The sequence below is a fragment of the Oenanthe melanoleuca genome, chromosome 7 (genome assembly GCF_029582105.1).
Source record: "Oenanthe melanoleuca isolate GR-GAL-2019-014 chromosome 7, OMel1.0, whole genome shotgun sequence".
Classification (NCBI taxonomy): domain Eukaryota; kingdom Metazoa; phylum Chordata; class Aves; order Passeriformes; family Muscicapidae; genus Oenanthe; species Oenanthe melanoleuca.
In genome coordinates, this window is record NC_079341.1 from 19293342 (window position 1) to 19317413 (window position 24072).

General features: G+C 37.2%; 1 protein-coding gene across 2 annotated transcripts in view; it reads right to left on the reverse strand.

Annotated features, from left to right (window-relative positions):
- The window catches only part of CSRNP3 (cysteine and serine rich nuclear protein 3), a 94326-nt gene that overhangs the window by 41884 nt on the left and 28370 nt on the right, over positions 1 to 24072 (reverse strand). The gene's annotated exons all lie outside the window — the stretch shown is intronic.

The window sequence follows — 24072 nt, forward strand, 5'->3', positions numbered from 1 at the left end:
TGACAAATTATGTAATACAATGAAGTCAAATCTCTTCTTGGTAATAGCTGATGATGCTCTGGGGTTTGTTTTCACGTGTGTGTGCACGAATGCATTTGGTTGGTTGGCTTGGGTTTTCTTGTTTATTTTAAGCAAAAAATTATAAATTTAAATAACATTCTATAATGGTTAAAAACTTGCTATTTACATATTTTCTATTAAAATAAGTGAATATCTACATTCAAATTACAAAAGCCCTTACAGAAAAAGGTAAATATTAATTATTTTTTTCACTGATCGATTATCAGTATCAGGGTTCCATACTAGGATATTTGGAGATAGCTTGATTCCTACTGCAGTGAATTCCCTGAATATTTTAATTTAAAGCTAGCTTTCTACAAACAGCTAGCAATGATAAATGAACATCTCTCCTCCACCCTGAAAATTCATACCGAACACACAATTATCCATAATATTAACATTGTAAAGATCCAGCTATTCTATAAAACAGTCAATTATCTCTAGAATAATTCAGAGCATTTTGATAACATGAGATAGCAGAAGAAACTGTTTTCTCATTAACATTCCACAGATGAAATACCTCCTTATTCTATTTAAGATCTCTCTCATTAGAATAAATGACAGCTTGTAGCTCATGTTGGCATTATTCTGGTCCTATCAAAGTCAGTGGAAGTTTTGCTGCTGATTTGCATGGAAGAAGGGACAAGCATGACAAACAGATTCATTCGCCTTACCGCGTCGTCATGCAAATCAATGACAAAACTCATTTCTTTATTGTTCTTGGCATCTCGCTCTGTTTGTATTATTAAGGTTTTGTAACAGTTGATATGCAGTCTCTATGATTACACTGAATTATACAAGACAGTTAGTAAAGGATTCAGAATTACCCACGGTAATGACTATCCAGTAATGAGTATCTTCTCACATTCGTTTCAGTTTTTAAAAAAGCCATTATCAAGAATGAGTGTGTTTTGAAGTGCCACCATTTTCATCCACCCAAAGACACAGATCGAGCAGATGTTTTGTGGCTGAGAACCTTCCATGTCTCTTAGGCAGGAAACACTACTGTGTGAACACTAATGAGAAGAAATGCAAGCAGACTAGAAGGATTGCTAACGAACAGCTGGTTTAGCTACAGCTATGCATATTTTTTCCCCTGGCAATACCACTGATGATGTCACGATGCTCATGTAGGAAGACATAAACAAAAGGCAGGCATTTTTGCTGCAGTAGCACTAGGGGGAAAAAGAAAACCCAAACGTCTGACAGACGGAAAGAACAGGAAAAGAGTACCATTGTCAATTTTCCTGTGTGTTGTTATATACACTATGGAACACTCCTCAAATCCTGAAAGGTGGTTACAGGGAAACGTGTTCAAGGACCTGATACAGTTAAACCAGTTAGCTGCAAAGAGATGTTTCTGCAGGAGACAATAGCAGCAAGCAGTCTCCATGTTGAGAGGCACCCTCGGTTAATCACTTCTTCAAGGTTGCTGGGGGGAGGGTAGGAAGCTTCAACCCTCCATAGTGGAATTTTGAATTTCCTAAATATAACTTGACATTTTTAGGTAGCTAAATTGTATTCCATCCCATCCTCTCTTCTCACAGGGTTACTAAATAGAAGGAAGTATTTGTTAGAGCCACATTGCTTAATTTCTGCCCAAACATACTATTGAGGAAGGGCATCCTTGCCACCAAAAAAAGGATTATAGATCACCCAAGAGATTCACAAGAGCCAAAACCTAGGCCTCCCTTGTCAATCCACAGAAGGAAGAGGTTCAAATGAGACAATACTTCCTGATGCACTTCCTCTAACAGCCAGGATTTCCTCAAGAGAATCCAAATTCACCTCTCATTGAAACAACAGTGGGAGAATGCAAATGCTTAACAGTCTCTTCCACTCAGGGTCTCCCATGGGAGTCAAGGTAAGCAAGGGCTCTCTTTTCTCAAATAAAAGGTTCTTTGTGAATCCAAATGGAAACAGAACCAAGAACCTGCTGACCATCTGTAAATAAGGGTAAACTGTCAGATCCCACATCTACTTTGTAAGAAAAACAATTATTAGGAACATTCTTATGCTTTCTCATTTCGCGGAAGCTACAGCAAAAGTGAACTGGCTAAGGAAATTTGGATTCCGAGTAATCACCATCATTAGTGAGTAATAATTTTATTAATGGTTCACTCTACTCTATATGCATTTAGACTTGAGTACTTTTATAAGGTTTATATGCACTGAAATACATATCTTGGACAGAATTTAAAAACAGAAACAAAAAACCCAAAGACCCACAATAACCCAAAATCAGCCATATATCACAAATCAGACTAAGCTCATGATTTGAACTTCAAATCATTTCCACCTAATACAACTACATTATTTCATTGGGTATCAAGCTTAATCTGCTGTTCAGTATCCTGTATCATAGTTGGAAGAATCATGTAAGAATCAAAACAATTATGGGAAGAGCACTGTTCAGTTTCATGAAATTAAAAAGGGACAATTTGCACTCAATGCTTTGTTATTCTAAAGGCTGGAATCCCATACCTGGCAATAAAATAAGAGGTCTGATTTCTTCAAGTACAGAAATGTAGTAACTTCCATACCAGTTAGGTAAACAGAGGGTTTTGCTGAAACTTTTACTGTCTTCTAGTGACAAAAAAAGATTTGAAGTTCAGGATTTATAAAATATATTCAGTGGACCATGCATGCTCTACTCCAGCTCAAACAGCATGGTTTGTATGCCATGGCTTGCAATTTATGAGCTACAGCAGCAGCAGCTCTAAATGCCTCAGCATTCAGGCTTGGAAATAGATGATTTGTGGACGCTTCTTTGTAAGATCTATAAACCTTGCCCATGCAAACTCCTCTAAATTGAATTCGGGATGAGGCATAGCTGCAAACTTCCCATGGAACTGTGCCATTACAGAAGTTCTGTGAAGTTAAAAATGCTCACCTAAGAGAAAATAGTGTAGCATTAATTAATCTAAAGTTACGATCAGTAACACTGGATAGGTAAGATAATCTTAAATATAAATTCTACATATTTCTTTCTAGACCAAGTATAATTTAATCAAATAAATTTCGTCACCCTGGCCCCAAATGTTTAGCTTTCTCTAGATCAGTCACAGCTAAATGATCTTCAAGCAGTGTCATTTAACTATTCCATTCCAAATACTGGGGCTTGATAAATTCCCACAGCCTGCCATGACAGGAGGAATTACATTCTTTGGGTTCCTGAACTGCACAAATATGAAAGTATTGCTCATTCAAAAATGGCATTCTTAACAAGAAAATACAACCACATTTTATAAAGAGTCTAGTCAGCGAAATGAATGGAAATAGACAAAATCTATTTGAAAGGTGATATCCTCAGATCAACAGATGGATGGAGAAAGCAGCTTACACATGAGGGGCAGACCTATGAGCAGCTGTTCTGATTTCTGGCACTCTAGCAATCCCATGACCAACTTCATACAGTGACTCCTGGCATGTCAGTGTAAGGCTGCTAGCGCTGTCCTTCAATCCTACTTCCAACTTCCTTACCCTGCCATGCCAATTTGAAGGACACCATCTACAGTTCACTTTTTTTCTGACTCTAATATCTGCTTGACCAGAGACAACTTTTTAAATCATGGGGCAAAAAAGTGGCATGGAGTAAGAATGAATTCTCTTTACAAATACTGTGAGATATAGCATAGCATATCCCTTCCTGATGACTTTTAGAAAAAGTCTTGGAAAAACCCTGATTTTTAATGATACATTCTTGCTACATCTTACATAAACTACATTTTTCCAAGATAAAATTAACCTGTTCCAGGCTGATATCCCAGAGGAGAGCACACTTCCTTTCAGAAAATAGTGCTGAGAAATATTACGCTTTAGAAGAGCTACTGTATGCAAAAAAAATATTCCTCTGCAGTAAACACAGTTTCTTTTTCCTTTCACAACCTTTCTCAAAACTCGTAGTTAACTACCAAAATCAAAGAAATACTAACTTTGGCAGGCAAACTAGTGTACTGAGAGGTGTATAGCCAAGTAGCAAAAGAATCTCTTGCTTCAGATGACGACAACAAACAAAGCAATTAATTAATAATGTAATGCTTGATACAGCCATCATTCAAAATGCCAGAAGAGAATGGATTCTTTCAAACAAAACAAAGTAAGTTCTATTTGAAAGGGTAAAATAATCATTCTCTCAAAAAAAAAAAAAAAAAAAAAAGAAAAAAAAGAAAAAAAAAGAAAAAAATTAAGACTTAGAAGAAGACAGATACTTGAAGCACTTGAAGAGAAATTGCCTGTCTGGTATGGCTTCATAAGCCAGCTTTTCTCCATCCAGTTTCCATGACACCTCATTCCAACATGATCCATGCTAAGGAGTAATTCAGAACTACCCAGAGCTATGCTTGGTGTGGTTAGAAATTGTAAGACAAACAGAACAGAAGAAACAAAGGTGCCTTTTGGCCGAAAACTAACTGAAACAGTTCTTCCTCCATCCCTTTTCCTTGCTAGGTCACTAAGCATACCTTTTGTCATAGCATCATTTTCCAACTTAGAAATTTCATTCTGCTGTTGACCAGAAAACATTTCAAATGAAATAAAATTAGGATATATTTGAAACAAGCATGATAGCTAGCATTTTCTCTCCCCAACTATCTGGTTCTTCTAGTTCCCTTTCATGTACCGTAGTAAACCAAAAAGAAGTTTACTGAGTCAATGCAGTTGGAACAGGAAAAAGATCCAGATGGAAGCAGACTGTCTTTCCTTACTGGACTTGTCATCAACAGACCTTCCTAAAGCACCACTGTTGCTAAACCAGCAACATTACTTCGTTCCTTGTTTTCTCAATTTCCACCACGAAGCAGACAAGCTTTTTAGATTTCATCTTCCACAGAAAGATACATTTTTATTGTTACAATCTTCAAATTTGTTCCCAACTACCATAAAAACAAGTATTTTGAGCAGAGACCGATGTTAAAATATATCAGACACACAGACACATCTAAGCAGCAATGTAAATATGTTTTTACATTTTACAGCAGTTAGTTTATGAAGCATTCCAACGTAAAGCACGAGACACTTTCAACACACTACTACAAAATACATAATACATGCTACATATTGGACTTTCAATCTAATAGACAAGAAGATACCTAAATTCTAAAATAAAAGGTGCCTGCCTAGAAGTGCTGAACATCAGCTTAGGATCTCATTCCACAGGAAATGAATCTGCTACAACACTTCTTCCCACCTTTGTAATTCCCACATACAATACAATCATTTAAACCTTGAAAAAACACTTCTAGGTTGTAAGGTAGCTTTTCACTGTTTCAAATAACCTTTAAAGAATAGAAATTGATTCTTCTTTAATAATTCTGTCCATTTCCATTTGGCCAGCATTGATTTCTTGTGTGTCCAGGAGAGCTTGAAAATAATTTTTATTTACTTCTTTGTTTGTCTACCAAGCATCAGTGATAACATCAGCACAGCAATGGGAATTCTATTGCTTATGCTGAGTTTTCTCTACCAGCACAACCAAACAAAATTCCTCCCTAGACCCCACCACCCCCCAAATGTTCCATGGCAGCAGCCTACGTTAATAAAATAAAAAGTCTTTTGCCAGTAATTTCCCTTCTCCTACCCTAAAAACACAATAATGATTTCACTTGCCCTAATATCAATGTTAAATTAAATGAAAAAAACTTGTAGTATATTTTAGCATCCAAAACAATCTTCTTAGCATATATATGCTATTTCCATCAAGGTAAAAGCAGAACTGCTGTACTTTTACAGCAAACTTTTTACTATGTCATTGCAACATTCTAAGGTTTCAGAAAGTACATGAGCCAGCAGTGTGCACTCACAGCCCAGAAATCCAAGGGCACCAAAAGAGGAGCAGCCAGCAGGTCAAAGGAGCTGATTCTGCCCCTCTACTGTCAGAAGAGTCCATCTGTGGAACTCTGGGCCAGCTCTGGGGTCCTTAGCAAAAGAAAGACACAGACCTGTTACAGCAGGTCCTGAGGAGAGCCACAAAGATCATCAGAGGGCTGGAGAGCATCTCCTGTGAGAAAGGCTGAGAGGGTTGGGGCTGTTCAGCCTGGAGAAGAGACGACTTCAGGAAGATCTCATTGTGGCTGTCCAGTACTTAAAAAGGGTTTATGAAAAAGAGAGAGGGTCATTTTTTACATGGACAGAGAGTGATAGGGCAAGGGGAGCTGTTTTAAATTAGAACAGGGGAGATTTAGGTTAGACATTAGGAAGAAATTCTTTAGTCAGAGGGTAGTGAGGTACAGGAACAGGCTGCCCAGAGAAGTTGTGGATGTCCCCTCCTTGGAAGTGTTCAAAGTCAGGTTGGATAGGGCTTTGAGCAATATGTTCTAAGTGGGTACCATCCCTGTCCATGGCAGAGGGCTTTGAATTAGATGATCTTTAGGGTCCCTTCCAACCCAAGTCTACGATTCTATTCTATGAAAGTAAGTCAGTCCAATTCAGAAATATCTTTCTAAGGAACACTGACTGTCATTTCTTTCATATAAGAAGATGGAAAGCAAAAACACCACATACATATTAACAAATCACTGGACATGGATGCTCTGGTATAACTTCAGAGATCAAAATGGACTGATTTATAATTTGATTACACTGCTTTCAGCTGGTGTTCCAAGTTCAAAACACTCTGGTTTTGGTCTGACTTTCCAAGAGATAAAGGGTTAAATATAGTAGCTACATGCCCTGAGACTATGCAAGGATCAACATTTCTGCAACATGATCAAGTTTGGAAGTTCTTCTGTAAAAGTAGTTAAGGGACTGTTTTATCTAAGACTTCTACCTAAAAGGAATCACAGCTAAATAAAGACTTTAATTAGAGTATTTTTATAGCTTAAATATCTTTCAAGATTTCAGCATTTCAGAAACTGTCATGATTTTTATTTTAATTAAACTGCTTGAAAACTACCAGCTGCAGAACTTAAAGTTTCAGTTAGATTTTTTTGTTCACAATATTAAGTAGACACACTTATCACCCTGACAGCAGTACAATAGCCAAGGGTTGAGGATGTCAGACTACAGTCCCTAAAGACTGCAGCCTCTTGTGTTGGTGCACTTGCAGAGGAGGAATTTTTCTCCTTTTTGAAATCACTATTCAACATATTTTCCAGTGAACATCTTAAAAAATTAATAGGACTTTCAACCAGGATTACACTAAAATACTTTGCATTAGGATCACCAGTTACAGACAAAACCGTAAGGACAGCTGATATCACCTAACACAAAGTTGCATCATCTGGCAGTTTCCCGTGTTGCAGAAAAGAAGCAATTACCAACTCAGTGTGGTTTTTGGCATCCCTGCAATGATTGTGACTTCTCAAAGGGATTACTTCTTTTGGCCTAACATCTTTAGGCACTGAGGATAATATTGTTTCCATCAAAATATTTACCCTTTTAGGAACATGAAGACCATGTTTATTTCTGCTATATTAAGTTGAGATAATACTAGGCTTGTCAGATATTTAGAAATAGTGTAGTCAGTGTGTCTGTTCTGACCTTCCAGGTCACAGCAAAGGTGCAAGCTGACAGCACCAGCTGTCATCTGCTGTCAACAGACTTTTACCACATCAACAGCTCCAAGCTCATAGGGGAACTCACCAGTTTTGTGACTGAAGGGCGGGAAGTCAAGATCCTTGGCTCTCTCCTGCCATCTTCTGGGGTGGGCAGATTTCAGTGACACCAGCACTGTTCTAGCTGCCAGCCTGGAATTGCTCTCCTGCCCTGTATGTCCACTTACAGAGGCTCTAGGATACACGATTGCAAATTCAGACTTCAGCCATTTAAGATTTCAGGAAATACAAAGATTTGCCAGTGCCAAATGTTCTGCTTTTTCAGAGCAAAAGACATTCTCACTGCCCTGGATGTCTTGGATTGAGAGTCAGGAGTGGCCCATTTACATTCAGAAAACATATTCTGTGTCATTTACAATGGCAATGAGTTCATAACTGTGCAGTATGTATCCTGCAGTTTTTCTTATTATCTCCAGCACAGTGAGAATTCCTGAAAAGCTGTCACATTTAGCTTGCTACATACTTACAACAGCAAATTGGTACATGCTCTGTGCTGATCTTCATATTGTTTTCTGTAGTTGCAAAATTGAAAACAACTCAAAAATTGCTTTATGATCATAATCACACAGGAACAGACCCAGATCAGCAACTGCCAGCCTTGTCGTGACATTCAGTGTGTCAAGCAATGACACAAGCAGTTTGTAGAGAACAGCAGCATCGTGAAGTAGACAAACTGAGATGAGTAGGAAAACCAAACCCTTTGAGGACATGAGAAAGGGGTCAGAGACACAAAAGCCTGCCTATTTTTCTAGCTGTAGAAACTAATCTAATTAAAAAATGCTAATTTCCCAGCAAACCTTGCCTCATGCCTTAAATTAGTATACCACAACAATGACAGCATTTACAGCCTTAAAAGCTATATATAACCTGATACATAATCTTAGAAGCTTAAATATCTTAAATGTCAAACAGGAAGCAACGATAGATTCAAAGACCTAGAATTACAGAGAAAAAAAAAAGAGCTACCACTTGTCATCTTGTAGCTGTTATTTTTGCACAACTGACAATTTCATACACGTAATGACAAAGGCAGGTTTTAAAGATATTTTAAAAACAAATATATTTGCAGGAACTGCTCCAAAATATTTGAAACAGCATGGGATTTAATCATTTTAAAAGTTACCAATATTAATCAGAGAACCCTGACTGGTAAGTGGACAGAAAAAGACCAAAAGCTTGCCTCTGTTTCAAGAGGCAGAGACAAAGAATGCACATTTATGACATTGAAAAGTGATGCTAATGGGGATACAAACAGATTCATCAGCAGGTCAAAGTAACATCACTTTTAAAGCCATATTGAGATATATGAGAGAACACAGCAAGAATGCATTTTTAAGGCCAGGATTTTGTGATACTGAGATGGAAATTGCTAAAAAGTTTGCATATGATTTTTCTTTTGCTTCACAGCTGAATTCAGTCAACTGTCTTGGAGGAGAGACAAAACAGCTTACTGGAAAACAGTCACAGTAAAAATCTGAGAAGGATACATATGTTGTTAGCACAGACATTATACATAAGCTTTTCTTTTTTTTTTTTTTTTTAGATTAACCAGAAAAAGTACAGATGGGAATGAAAAGGCCACTAAAAATATAACTTTATAGAAAATTGTAAGATATGGAAGGATTGAAGTGACTTGTCAAAAATAAACTGAGTAGCAATAGAAGAATAAAAGAACCAAGAGTGGAAAAAAGCACAGGCAAGACAACAGTTCGGAAGATGAAAAATAGTAAACTATGAAGATGAATTGTGAATGATGAGGCCAAAATGTTTATTTTGAGATCTAGGAAATATATTTTTATCTGATATATATGTGTTGAAAATATGGCCTTTTGGTCCTAAAGTAAATGAATGACAGAGAAAAATTAATTGAATGAGAATACCAGAAATACCATACTGTGGCACTGATGGCCAATTTATGTTAGGAACATAACTCTACCCATTAAAAAAGGAATTCCCTTGCATCCTAACCCTCCAGCAAATGCAGCAGCAAAATTCATAGAGTGCAAAGTGCACTGAGCAAGAAGTGCAAGTGAAGGGTTTCACTCTGCTATAATAAACCAGAGAATTTGGTGAAAATATACCAGTGGCTTCAGACTACTATCAATGGGTGTGGGAAATGCCAAAACCCAAACACTAGACAAGCTGACAACTGAGTTAAACACAGCCTGAACCTGAAATGAAAATTCCTGCCTGTCTGCACATCCAGTGTTTTGTTCCACGCATACAAATAAGGTGAATCTACCAGTGATATCCAACACTAAGGTCTCCATCCAGCACCCAGTCATCAGCCAAAGTCAAATCTTCAGAAAACAAACCCAAAAGTTCAGATGCCCACATAATAAATGTCAAATAAAATACAGAGGAATTTTTAACCAGACAATGGGTAACCAATGAGGACTCTCAAGCGATAGCCAGACTGCAGTAAGTTCAGCAGTAGGAACAAAATCTAGTAACAAATAGGATACAAAGCATTTATTAAATGCTATACTACTCCTATTTTCAGTATACAGGTGTAATTAATACTTTAATGGTTGTATTTCAAACCTTTTCTCTGTATTGCACAAAGAAGAACTTACTGAACTGCTAGCATTGGACTTAGCAGTAGAGATGTGAAATCAGTTTGCATGATCAGTTACACCCTGAAATCCATTTATAATGAGGACTTCTGTGGGATTTTGAGCAGTTTAACTACTCCATGCCTAGCATCTCCATTTGAAAAAATAAAATTTAAAAAAACCCCTAATCAATTGTCTTATCGTCACCCATCTCTCAACTGCGTTTTATTGGTTACAAGTAAAAGGTTTTCTTCAACACTACCAGTTAAAGAGAACCTGTTTCATTGAAGAAGTCAAAATAATTAGAGGAAGAAAATATTTTGCACTTCCAGCAATAATAGGTGGGGGAAAGGAAAATTTTAGTGCCAAGTCTGGAAATTTAAGTCTGATATGAACTTCAGGATACTATTTCTACGTTAGATCAGTAAGTGGATGGGAAAATGCTGTTTCTTCTGTCATAGGGTGATACCCTGACACTTGAATTTAAAAGAGAAAAATTCTCCAGATGGGAAAAAATTTAAAGCATCTAGCAGTATTTTAGTACACATGAAGCAGTTAAAAGCCATTTATTTCTCCTCTCAAAGATAATCCCTACTAATTGCTCTAGTTGTGGAAATACATTTTGTGGGAAAGGATAATGAAGCCTACTTGTCAAATTGCTCATGTCATTATTTCACTGCAGAATGCAAATACTATAGCCAGGCCCATTCCCAGCATGCTAAATATCAGCCTACAGAAAAGGACCCTTGCATAAGCCACTCTGACCCTTCTTGCTAGTTTCTTCTGACCTTTCTGACCTCATTAGACTGGTATAAAGAAAATAAAGGAGCTGTTGGGTACTCTTGATGGATTAGAAATAACAAGAATGTGTCTAGGACTTACTTAAGTACCAAACCAGACCACTGAATTATAATGCATTTCATACAATCAAAAGGATAATAGGGATAGGGATGAAGAAATAGAGGTAGAAAGAAATAGATTCTTAAAATATTGTGAATAGTATGCTTTTTGGAAATTGTTTATCAGCATCCTTAATTACTTATTCTGCTGCCATTTTAGATGGTTCATTTTTTAAGGCCCCATTTGAGTGAGAACAAATACTAGAAACCAACGGTCCCAGTACAATTATTTTGATTAACCATGAATCCAACTTAAGCACCTTTCTGAAAGAGGGCTTTAATCTCCTCTGGTCAGATTTATTTAATGAATTCTTCAAATTCCCAAAGGAAGGAAACTCTAGAGGACAGAATGCCAGTCTCTGAATTCCGTGTCACATTTCAAACACTACATCCTACTATCAACAAAATCTGTGCCTTACTAGACAAAAGGGTAGAGGTACTATCAAAGTGCTTATTCTTCACATAAAACATACCTTCTCCAGTGGAATTACTCTGGGTTTTTAAACTGTCTCCCAGCCCTGAAATGGGCAAGTCATGCATTTTTATAGCTTACATCATAAGAAGTACAAAACCTACATATTAATTTTACTTTCTGGATAGTGGATTTTGTCATCCCCACTACATAGTTATTTATTTTTAGCTAACACTGGCACCCGAGCAAAACTCTCAGAAAGGGAACCACAGGCCACAACTTATAAGACAAACCCCAAGTACTACAACATAAATTTTACAGCAATTACAACATGGGACACGTTATTTTTTAAATCTTTTTATTCTGTATTTCTGATTTCTAGGGAAAAAAGTGTTATGAGGGAATTTATAGTCACAGAAATCTTCCAAGTTCTCCTATATTGCAATTTTTAATTAAAAGCTCTTGAATTTAACCACTGGAAAGTATTTATGGGAAGAGAAGAATTTTTTTCTTTACATGCTTAACTACTCCTAAAAGAAGACACTAGTAGATAGGCTGACCTCAGCCAAAGGGTTCAGGCTTTATTATGCTATGCATAAAAATGCAGGCACCATCACAAAAAATTAAATTATGTCCTTTTTAAAAATAAGACTATGCCATCATTTGTTCCTGAAATATCCTCTGTTCAGCCATCCTGCAGTTTTATAGATCCTGACATGGGAAAACTGTTGCACTCGTGATAGTGGTGATTGTCCCCTTCAGAAATGTACAGCCTTTGGTAAATCTCAGTATGTCTCACATCTCTCCTGCGCCAAGTGCACAATCCAGCCCCAAGCCAGCACCACTGGAGAGGCTGCAAACACTGCATTTGTGCAGGAACCCTCATGGGGCTTCATCCCCATGAGCTAAACTGTCTTAACGCAGCCACTGAATCCAGATATTGTCATACTGCACACAGCAGAGCTAAGGTAGATGACACAGTGCTTAAAAAACAACTTAATCAGGTTGCTAGCACAGATTTCACAGTTGCTGTATCTGGGCAGCTGTTCTAGCACAATTGGATTAGTGATTTATGCTGTCTCTCCACTCTCCCCATTTTAAGACAATGGATTGAGATTTGAACATGTAAATTTTCCACCCTCATGACTCTTCAGACCTTGTGAATGCAGAGTCATTTCAAGACCTGTAGAAGAGTTTTGATTTTTTTTTTTTTTAGGGGAGTGTTGCTTGTTTTGTTGTGGTGGTAGTCTTTTTCCTCCTTTGTTGTTAGCCAGAGATTGTGGTATAAAGATAAATGTTGGGAAAAGACCTTGTGTTTGGATATTTTAAATAAACAAAGAGAAAAGCCCAATAAAAACCCAAACCAACCAAACAAAAAAAATCAAGCAGAATTGCAGCCACCTAGCAATTCCTTTGTCTAACATATGATATAGGTAAAACCTGTTTCTTCAAAATTGTCTTCTTACATTTGTCTGCCCTGTAACTGAAATTCAAAAATCCCACCTGAGGTTAAATTATTAATTTTCCACCTTGACCTTGTTTTGGAATATGGTTATTCCAAAGCTACAGAAGTTAACCTGCCATTTGAAGAGCACATAGAGCAAAATTGCTCTTCACAAAGCAAAGGGCAAAGTGAGCAAACAACAAAAAACCCACCTTCCTGTTCTTTTATAATTTCATTTATCCTACTATCTCATGTATTAGATAGGTTACTTATGTTCTTTACTAAATAAAGCCCAGAAAAAGAAACCCTTTTCTCAACTCATCTCCTACATAGACCAGAAACCAAACTCTGAGTACCAGAGGTAGAAGTGGGGAGGGCGTGGGAACTCCTATCCTTCCTCCACATCTCAAAACAATATGACAAATTGTCACACTTAGACCCACAAAAACCAGACAGGTTAAATGTCTGCATTCATATCATGGTTAACTCCTAAATCAAACAAACCCTTCAGAAGAAGGGTTACCTGCAGTCATGCTTACTGATTTTTCCTTCATCAGTACACGTAGCATTTAAAAATAGCATTCTAATAACAAACAAAGACAAATACCCATTTTCCAGTATCCCAGTAAAGCTTAGATGAAATTATGAATTAGCTAACCTATTTACCAAGCATTTTAAGATCCTTTGTGACATTATTAAAATATTTTACTTACACACAGTTCTCTGAACACATTTACTACTTGAGACGTGTTGGCCAGCTCTTTTTGGCCGTATAAATCATATCCCTTACTTCCAGTCTCTGGAAAAAAAATAAGTCACATCATGATGTGACAATTAAAATAAAAGCCTTAAAAGTACCTCTTCAGATAATTTGGCGTTTCCCTTTCCAAAATATTAAACAGCCAAAGAGACTTTTGCAAGCGACAAAGGATGCAAATATGCAAGAATAATTTATTTACAAACAGACAGTAAATTAGAAACATTTTACCTGCATAAATCTAATTTCACTGGAAGTTGCTGATGTATGCTAATCCAGTAGGTTTCAGCATGAATTTTAAGCATTTTTAAACATAAAGGTACAGCTGGAAAACAGGGTTTTTTAAACTGTTCTTCCAAAAGTGCTAATCAAAATCCCTGCAGAGATGTAAAATATAGCATCATTTTTCGTACCATCAAATGGTAGAAAATGAAATTGGACTTGTATAACTGTGGAGATATATGCACGTGAATAACTGCTACTGTACTATTGACCTTATGATCTCAACACCAGTTTCTCTCAGGAGATTTTTAGACCTCTGAAATCATGTTTTCAGTCTGTAGACATTTTCTTAATCTGTCCTTTAGAAATGAAATTCATGTCTCATTACTGTTAAAATGATACCAACAAAATCTTAGAATTTCTATCAAAACTATGCAATGCTATATGCAAACTCACAAAATAAACAGAAAATTCTGTTTGTTTGCAATAAAGCAAATTTACCATATTAGGGTGAAAAAATTCGGAAGAGCACATTGATATATAAAAAATAACTGATCATACAACCTTTGAGCACACAGCCAGTATGCACATTTGATTTCTGGTACACATGAGGTACTTCTGCTCTGACACAACAGGGAGTCTGAATACCTTCCTGTATTTCACTGAGCAGGGCAAAATTCAGTAATTGCAAGGACAATTAAACATTAATCCTGCTTACCATGGCAGGTGACAGACTTGCCATCTGTTGAAGTCCTTAAACTGAGGTGGGATATCTTTCTAAAATACATTTTTGGATATAGTTTTTGGAAAAGCAAAGCTAAAAACAAACTAACATTTAATCCATACTGAAAAACTGTGGTGATCATATAGAGAGAAAGGGTTGGTTGGTGGCACAAGGTAGTGACAGCAGCAGCTTTGCCATTAGAGATGCCTGCTTGTGTCATGGATTAACCCAAGCCAACAGCCAAGCCCTGGGCAGCCACTCGCTCACTGCCCCACCAGCAGGATTGCAAAGAGAATCCAAAGGCAAAAGCTGGAAAACTCATGGGTTGACTAGGGAAAGGCCCCACATGCAAGCAGAGCAAAACAAGGAATTAATTCACTGCTTCCCACAGACAGAAAGGCTCAGCCATCTCCAGGAAGGCAAGACCCCATCAAGGGTAAGGTTACTTGGGAAGACAAACACTGTCACACCTGATGTCCTCCCTTCTTCCTTCTCCCTGCCCACTTCATATGCTGAGCATGATGTCACATGGTCTGGAATGTCCCTTTGGCCAGCTGGGGTCACCCGTCCCAGCTGTGTCTCCCAGGCACCCCCAGCCCCCTCTGCAGTGTGGCTGTACAAGGAGCAGAAAGGGCCTTGGCTCAGTGTGAGCCCTGCTCAGCAATAACAAAACATCTCTGTATTTTCAACTCTGTGTTCAGCACAAATCCAAACACAGCCCCCTACCAGCCACTGTGCAGAAAATTAGCTCTGCCCCAGCCAAAACCAGCACAGTGTCTCTTTCCATTCTGCCCCAAAGACCCATGATCTAGCTTTAAAATAATGTAGGAATCCTAGCTTATTTGGTCTTAGGTTTGGTACAGACTCCAATTAGACCTCTGATGATTTTCACATCCTCCTTCAGCACAGGCCATAGTTCCCTGGGCATACAGTTCGTACACACTGTCTTAGCTGTGATCTTGAGAATCAGGGCTGCAGTGCTTGCTATTGTGACATTCTGCTTAAGGGATATGTAAGAATTTTTAGGATCAAAATGATTTGAGGAAAAGAAGTTTTTGATCATGATACAGGAATTGTAGGTGATAATTAAATTTGGCGTCATAAAGGCAAACTACAACAACTCCCAAAAGTATTTAGTACTGGCTGTTTCACACAAGTAATTAATATTTCTTGCCAATACTACTGCTGCTGTTTGCACGTATCAGAGGGCACACAGATGGACGTAGAGCATACAATTCCAGCTTTCTAAAGCAGGAAAGAAGGTAACAAACAAAAAACATTTTCTTTTTGAGGTATGCAAACAAATGAGTCTATAGCTAATCTAATAGCACATGACTGAAGTGATGGTGCAAAGCATGCTGTGCAGTATGGATGAAACTGAGTGGGCTGTACAAACTTCAAAGCAACAAACAGGCTACAAAAGACGTGTGGGCAGAGAGGAGAAAATGAAAATATAGGAGACATAGGGAGGTGGTTCCATTATCAGATGATGTACATGGGAACAGTGAGGAAGGACTGCAAAATATGGACTTGAATAAATTCATCCCAGCCCTTAGTAGTCCCACGAAATGCCATGATAGACTCTCACATGTATGACAGGGTTTTAGTAATTAGCAGGGAATCCATTAACTATGAAAAACAAAATTTGGTCCCAAAAGCCTCTCTTGTAGATTTCTCTGTCCTTCCTTTATGTGAAACTAAAGATTCCTTCACACTACAAAGCACAATAAACAATTCAAAGTAGAACACCATATTTATCTGAAGACTACCAAAGTCATCCCAATTAAAAAAAAATAAAATAAAAATAAATCCTTTCTTGAAGAACCTATTTTAACAAAATTTTATGAAAATCCGGGCCTTGCTCATCTGCAAGCCAAAATTCCAGACAAATCACAACATTTAATGACTTCGTGGACACATACTCTGACCCAGCACATCCTCTTCTGTGTTAAGCTCATTGTGAGAAAAGTATATTTAAAATGCTAACTCGATTTTTATCTGAAATGTCACATTTTGTCATCTCTCCTAGCTGCTCTTCTGTCTGCAGACAGAATGAGAATAGTCTCAATTTTTGAGAAAATTCTCACTTCCTTAAAGGCAATGACAAGATGAATTTACTACAGCCAAAAGCATTTTTGATGCTTATACAAAGTCTAAAGTTTGGGTAGCTATATTCATACCATAGCCTACCTATTTGTAATGTTAGTGAAATAGATAAATTCTCAACAGTTAGTCTTTCCACTGCAAACCATTATAAATCACACACTGGTAGACATACAAATAATACATTATTTTAATGCAACTGTAATTAATTAAATCATGTTACCTTCTTCCTAAGAACATACAATTGGGCATGACAGCAAAGGTTTAAAAAAATAAAAAAGACACATGATCACTTTTTGGTAAAATGTAGGTCACCTATAGTTGCCATAGTAACCACTGCTGAACTATTGCTCTACAGATGACCACTGCCTATGGCTGCTTTCTTTGCTAGAAGTCATACCTCAATTAAAATAATAAAATAAAATAATTTTAAAAAATTATTTACTTTATTTTACTTTGAAATTTACTTATTAGTTCAGTTGTAAACAACTCCTGCTTAAACGTTTTCAAAAGCATCTCTTAATATCATTGTCTAAATAAAATACTCAGATAACCAGTTGACAGCACACAAAATCTACTTTTCATTACTAAAAAAATCTGGTTTTTGTCTGTATCTAAAGTCTAGAGTTTCCAAAATGGAGAGAAACAACTTTACAAGTTGTAAATACAAAAAATATTTATACAGAGCAATTCACTAAACATCAGTAACTCAGAAATTCAACAAGCACTACCATTAGGTTAAGCTGACAATCTCACAGCAAGTCCTGTGACAGTGCATTCAGTACCTTCACTGCAAGTGGGGGTTACTGGCTTGGCACATTATTATTTTGCACACAAGCACCACTGAAATCGTGCCATGTAACAAGGCTGGAGCCACGGGCAGTAACAGCTGAAGCCTCACTTGGGATGAAGTCATTGAGTCTTCAATCAGTTTGATGGTGAAACTCCCTTTCTCACCACTGTTACTCTGGGGCATACATAGTTGATGATGAATTCATTAAACACAAATGACTTCACATTACAAAAAGAGTCTTAATTGGCTTTGATAGTGAACTCGGAAATAAAAGGACGACAAGCCAATGTCCTTGATAACTGCTAACTGGTTTTGCCCTTCAGAACAAACATAACAATATTATGTAAGTTCAGACTAAATGAGCTGCTTATCTTCTCTCCTTTTTTTGTTTTGTTTTTTTTCTGTTTGCTTTTTGCAGCTTGTTTGTTTGCTTTTTTTCTTTTTAGTGGTTGGGGCTTTTTAGGTTTGTTTGGGGTTTTTTTGTGGTTTTTTTTTTTTTAGTTTCTTTTTGCTACAGGTATTATAAAAACTCTGAAATATAAACTTGGAAGTCTGGATGCTACCCACATGCCTTAATGCTATTAGTACTACAAATACATTGTGGTAGGGTAGCATCAGTAGTCACACAATAAGAACACCAAAAATGCTGCATATTTTGTGAACAAAAGAATGATGATCAATATTGCTGAACATCACCTATGAAGAATCACATCTCCTCACTTGCTTTAAATTTTTGAAAGCTCAAAACAGACAGATGAACAGGTAGATGAACACAAGACACCACAGCAAGATTGCTGGGAAACCAAACAGACAAACCCTCATGGAGTAGACACAGCTGGTAAAAGCTTTAGAATCAAACAATTAATGTAACTGTTTTTAAATCACTGAATTAGCAAATTCCAAAGAAATGATAGCTTGGTTATAGTCTCCTAACTGCACCTGCTGAAAACATCACTAGAGTATTTTGTAGGAGGGAGAGGATTGATACTCAATTCCTCTATATTCCTGTAAGAATCAGGACCTTAAATACACCTTCACACTCAGTGCACACCAAGGGACTGCCCTGAGCACCAGGACATCTCAGCAAGATTAATGTACACATGAGAGATGGGGCTGGTCTGCAGGGGAAGAAGAAAGGAAGAAGTCAATACAGCCTCCAGCAAGCAGAATATTTTACTTTTTCCCTAATGTTTCAATCAAAGTTCTTGAAATCTTTGCCCATGGGTCAGTAATTTCCATGGATTCATTCCTCCCTGCAGTATGTAAGACAGCAGCCACATGCATTTACTGTATGTGGTTGCTGTCCTATATTGGAGAAAATCAGTCTGAATTTTCTGCATGCAGATACAATACAGGCTTTCATCTTAAGCAGCTCTAGGTCCCCAATAGAGCCAAAAAGTCCTAGTACAATACAAATTATGTGAAAAATCAGAATATAAAATGACCATTGAAGGCTGGTAAGATTGCAAGCAGAAATAAAATACAGTTGCATCTTTCTTGTAAGCATTAGAATGGTTTTATTATGAAGCATGAAGATAAAACTATTAAGTTCAACTGCTTGATAACTCTGCTTTGCAAGCAGAACTGCTAGTCTATTAAAAAAAAACTCAAAAAGACCAACCAAGCCAAACCCCACAAAAGGCTCTTCCCAGCTCACTTCTAGAGACTTAAGATCAGCATGTTCATACAAACAACAGCTGTAGCAACCAACAGAGAAAAAACCTTGGAGCAGGAACAAGCCCCTGGAAGGAACTTCTTTTAGAAGATCCACAGCAGAATCTGTGCCTTTATGTTGGAGTTAACTCCCCTCAGTCATCCCCATTGCTAAATTAGTGCAAAGAACAGCAGAGGAACGTTCAGTAAGGAGAAAACACTGCCCAATGGTGCCTGTATTGAGGGTGCTACAGTCTGAAATTAGTTATAAAGGTCACTGTAATGGACAATCACAGAATGGTTTGGTTTGGAAGGGGCCTTAAAGACCATCTAGCTCTAATCTCCCATCCCTGCAAAGGGATGCCACCCATGAGGATGAGGTTGCTCAGAGTCCCATCCAACCTGGTCAATAAGACAACATAAAAAGCACTGAATCTAACTTGGCTTTAAATTTCAAAACATCGTGAACACTGGTAGGAAACATTGTCAACTAGTATAAAATGAAGAATATGTACTAATTATGACACTAGATGAGGAGCGAGGATATCACAATAATCTTTCTGAAGCTTCATTTGCTTTGTAAGAGCACATAAAGCAATTCAAAGAAGGCTGCTGAAGGCCACTGGGACTCTCACTAGGAATAAAAGTGAGCATTAGGATACAACAGTCAGGAAAAAGCAAGCATGACACTTTTTTCAGACAAAAATGAATACATTCATAGTTATAAACTGGTAACAGAAAAATTCATTTTTCCCTTCTTTGTGGTTTGATTCACCAATTATTCCCTGCAGAAGCTAGTGTAATGGTATCAGGCCACCCACAGCTTTCACTGATATCCAGATGTTGTCATAATGCTTCTTTGTACCTGAAAAAAGGGACTACTACTAGCTACTTTCAATACCAAGACATCTTAAGGCTTTTTTACCCTTAGAAACACATTTTAAAATTCTGATCTTTTTTGGACAAAGACCATGGAGCAAGTCTTCACAAAAACAAAACTCATCTACTTCCCAATCTTATAATTTCTCCAGAGAAGGATGTCAGCTGACATTAATTCAAATCCAAGCTAGAAGTTAGCTGAAAAGAAAAACTTCTGAAAGAATTTGAAAATCTGTAAGCTCAGGCTTTTGTCAAAAAAGGCATGGTCATCATGATTTTGCATTTCTAAAATTACATGCGTCACTGATGAGAAAAAAAAACTTCATATTCTTTGACTTTATACATGAAACTACAAAGTTATTAAAATTATTTTGCATATTGTAATAGCATCTAGAGACAGCAACTGCTACAAAAAGTCTTAAACCAGTGGCTAAGATATGATCTGGTATAATTTCAATTCTGTAGAACAAGTCAAGGACAATATCTAACCATCGTTTCATTTTTATCCAATCTCACAGACAACATTTGATCAGCAAATAGAATTCCATATTGTGTTAGCATCATTCTGAAATAAGAATTGCCAGCAAAAGATGGTTCCAGACCCGCTGACAGTGCACACTCCTGAATTCAGACCAGGTCTTATACGTATGTTCTGAGTGCAAGGTGCTTTTCTCTAATAAATGCAGCAGATACAGAGCTGCTGTAGAATCAAAATTTCCCAGTAATTTTCTAATTTGTTTTTGAAATATGTTCCATATACATCAATGTAGTGAAAGAGGATGAGTCACTTTCAATGACTAAGAATTTGCAAACTCCTGGAGCATTAAATTCCTTTGATCTTGATAAGCTGGCTCATTCTCGTTCCGTTCATTAGCTCCCCCTTTTCCCAGTTTTGAGCCATCCAATCTGTAGCCCTTTCTGCAAGCTGACATATTTACCAAGTAAAATCTGTTACCACTGCTTTCCTGCTCTTACTGAAAAACACCCTGTTGCTTGTCAAGCTCCTCATCTTGGGGAACCTCCTTCTCTCTTCTTCCTTCATACATGACATAGTCCACAAGCTGTCTTCCCACCTGATAAGCTCTTTATTAGCTCCTCTCTGTACTTCCCCAGTAACCACAAACTGTTCACTTGTACACTCTGTTCATCTCTTTTTTTTCCCCACTCCCATCAAAGGTAATTTCATCATTAGTTCCCAAGTACCATTTTGCTGATGACTCGCAAAAATTGCCTAAGAATCTCAGAAGACAATCTAGTTGTGTTGCTTTGAACCACATCTTGATAGGTACCTTTCTAAGGGTTAACCTGGGAATGTCAATACCTACATGATTTGAAAAATAAGAATGTCTTAAATTGAGAGCATAAATTATCATTAATTTTCCAGAAAATTATTTGGCAACTGTAATAGGGCTATTTTCTCATCTGTTCTATCTGAAAAATTAGTGTATGCAGAGTCTGCCACAAACAAGTATCCACATTTAGACAGCAATTCAATTTCAATACTGATTAGTGAAAAGCATCTTGATATTTTCACTCTACTCTTTTGATGGAAAAATACTTTACAGCTCCAAAAAATCCTTTAGCGCTTGATTCTTTACCAATCAAAAAACCACAGTTGTCATAGAAACTGTAAAAAACTGAAGTCAGTCATGACATAACAGAGCAATGGAAAATGTCTGCAGGCTCAGGTTTTTCTGCTGGAGGTATTTCTATGAATCTAACCAGGGAGTCAACAAGTTTCCCAAATATAACAAAGAATACTACAACAACAGAGATTATTATTGTTTTTAATAATCTGTTCAGAGTCTGGAAAGCAATAGTACTTATCACTCCTGCTCTACACACTGGCTACATTAACAGCAAACAGACTCTTCTCAAAACATTCAGTGCAAACTTATGCTGTAAGGGGACTGAATTTCTTTGATTACACAGATAACCTGGAGGAGCCTTTGCTCAGTGTTCTCAGCATTCCTAAAATCACGCTTTTGGCATTTTTAAATTGACACAAACCACTTTAAAAATCTCTACTGCCATTAGTTTCTGTCATTTACAAATGCTATTCAGAAAAGACTTCTACCTGCAGGCCCCTGCCCCACACAGGATGTTCAGCTCTATTCCAAGCATCTCAGGCTTTCTCCCCATGACATGAAACTGCAAAATATAACTCTGCTCCTGACTGAGACAGGCTACAAGAGTCTTCCCTTCTCCATCTCCCAGAGCTAAATCATAAACCAACTTCAATTCCAGAGTTCTTCCTGCCTTTTCCTGGAACCACTTGACACATCATAATTACTGACTGACAGGGTTGCCTTATTGCAAACACTTGCCCTTTAAGCAGAGATCACCCTGCTGAAAAGAAAATAGTCATAACACACAGGAGTATTACTGGATTGGCCTCATTGCAGGTGAGCAAACTGATTAGCTCAACTACAAGTAACACTAAAAGCAGCAATGTGGATGTGGAAGTACTCAGATCTTAAAATAACCATCTCAGAATCCTTGAATTAAGATTTATGGAGAAATTTAAGGGACCTCTTGCTTCAGCTGGTTTCCTCTGACATATTGTCCCTCTGTACCTTTAATTCATTCTTTCAAAATAACTAGGGATACATATTTTGGATAGAGAGCAAACAGGTACTTGGATTCCCTATGCTTTCCTAGAATTGCCTTAAATAAACTGTTTTATGATGATAGCATTTAGGGCCTTCCAGATCTGCTAAACAACTTCAGATGCTCACACCACACACCTCCGTTCCCACCCTGCTTAAGGTTACATTTAATGGTAGGGTGAGCATACTTTGTGTGTAATATGCTTCAGCAGCCCACTGAAGTTTAACTGACATGCACAGAGAAACTTTCCAGTTGCACCTAAGATAAAGTTTGAGACAGCAAAATTTGCCTCTTAACTTCCCTAACCATGAGTTTAGGAATTACAACCAAAGTGAAATCCTGATTCCAGTAAAATAACCAGCAAAAAACCCATGAGAGAAATAATAAACTTTTTTTACAAGGAACATAGGAATAAAACCACAAATCAAATCTCCTTAAAAAGAACAGCATGATACATTTGTTTACTGCATGTGCAGAGCTCTTACTAGAAGAGTACCCAATTCACACAACTTCGTAAACCTCAGTGGAAGAGAGATAAACATATTTCTTCTGTTACCATAGTTGGGAACCTAGTCAAAAATATGTATAAAACCCTGTAGCTTCTCACTCTTCAGTTCTATGGCATTCTGTCAGAGACTTTACATTTAAAATATCATTCAAGGCTTCCGTATGTCATTGCAGAATTACTGCACATGTGCATGCATATGTACACAAGCACATGTAAATATATGTCACTGGAAAAAGCACATACACATATATAGTTATGCTTTTCTCCCACTATATATATATGTATATTTGTATACATGCATGCAGACTTTTATCTTCAGTTCTTAAAAAGGCACATTCATTTCCATAGATGCCACCAAGGAAAAGAAAATCAAGATAAGGCTGCCATAATAATTTAATTGATTTGGATATGCACAACATTTATTTTTGCATATCACTACCACAGGAAAATAAATATAATTGTATAATATTGAGTATTAATTATTACAAACAGCCTTAATCTACATGTGGCTTATAAAATACTGTTAAAACATTCTACTATAACTAAGACTTACTCTGTACTGACATGGTTTACTGGAGCTCATGACATAATAGAGGATTTTTTAGATTGCTGTTGTGTGTCTCAGCAGTCCCTTAGATAAGAAATCAATCTGCACGTGTACTGATAAATAAGAGTGGGAAGAATTTATATGAATATTTTAGCTTTTTTTGAACAACAGAATGGCTTTGGGCACACAGTATGAGACTAGACTTCATGGAGTATGTGTAGAGAGGTTAAGAATTTTACACTGAACTCAGATGAGGCCAGAAAAAAACATCTTACATATTCTAAAAGCCTGTTAGTTTGTGTATAGCATATACTAGTGAGAATAGAGTCATCTGCAACAGCAAGTTTGTTTTC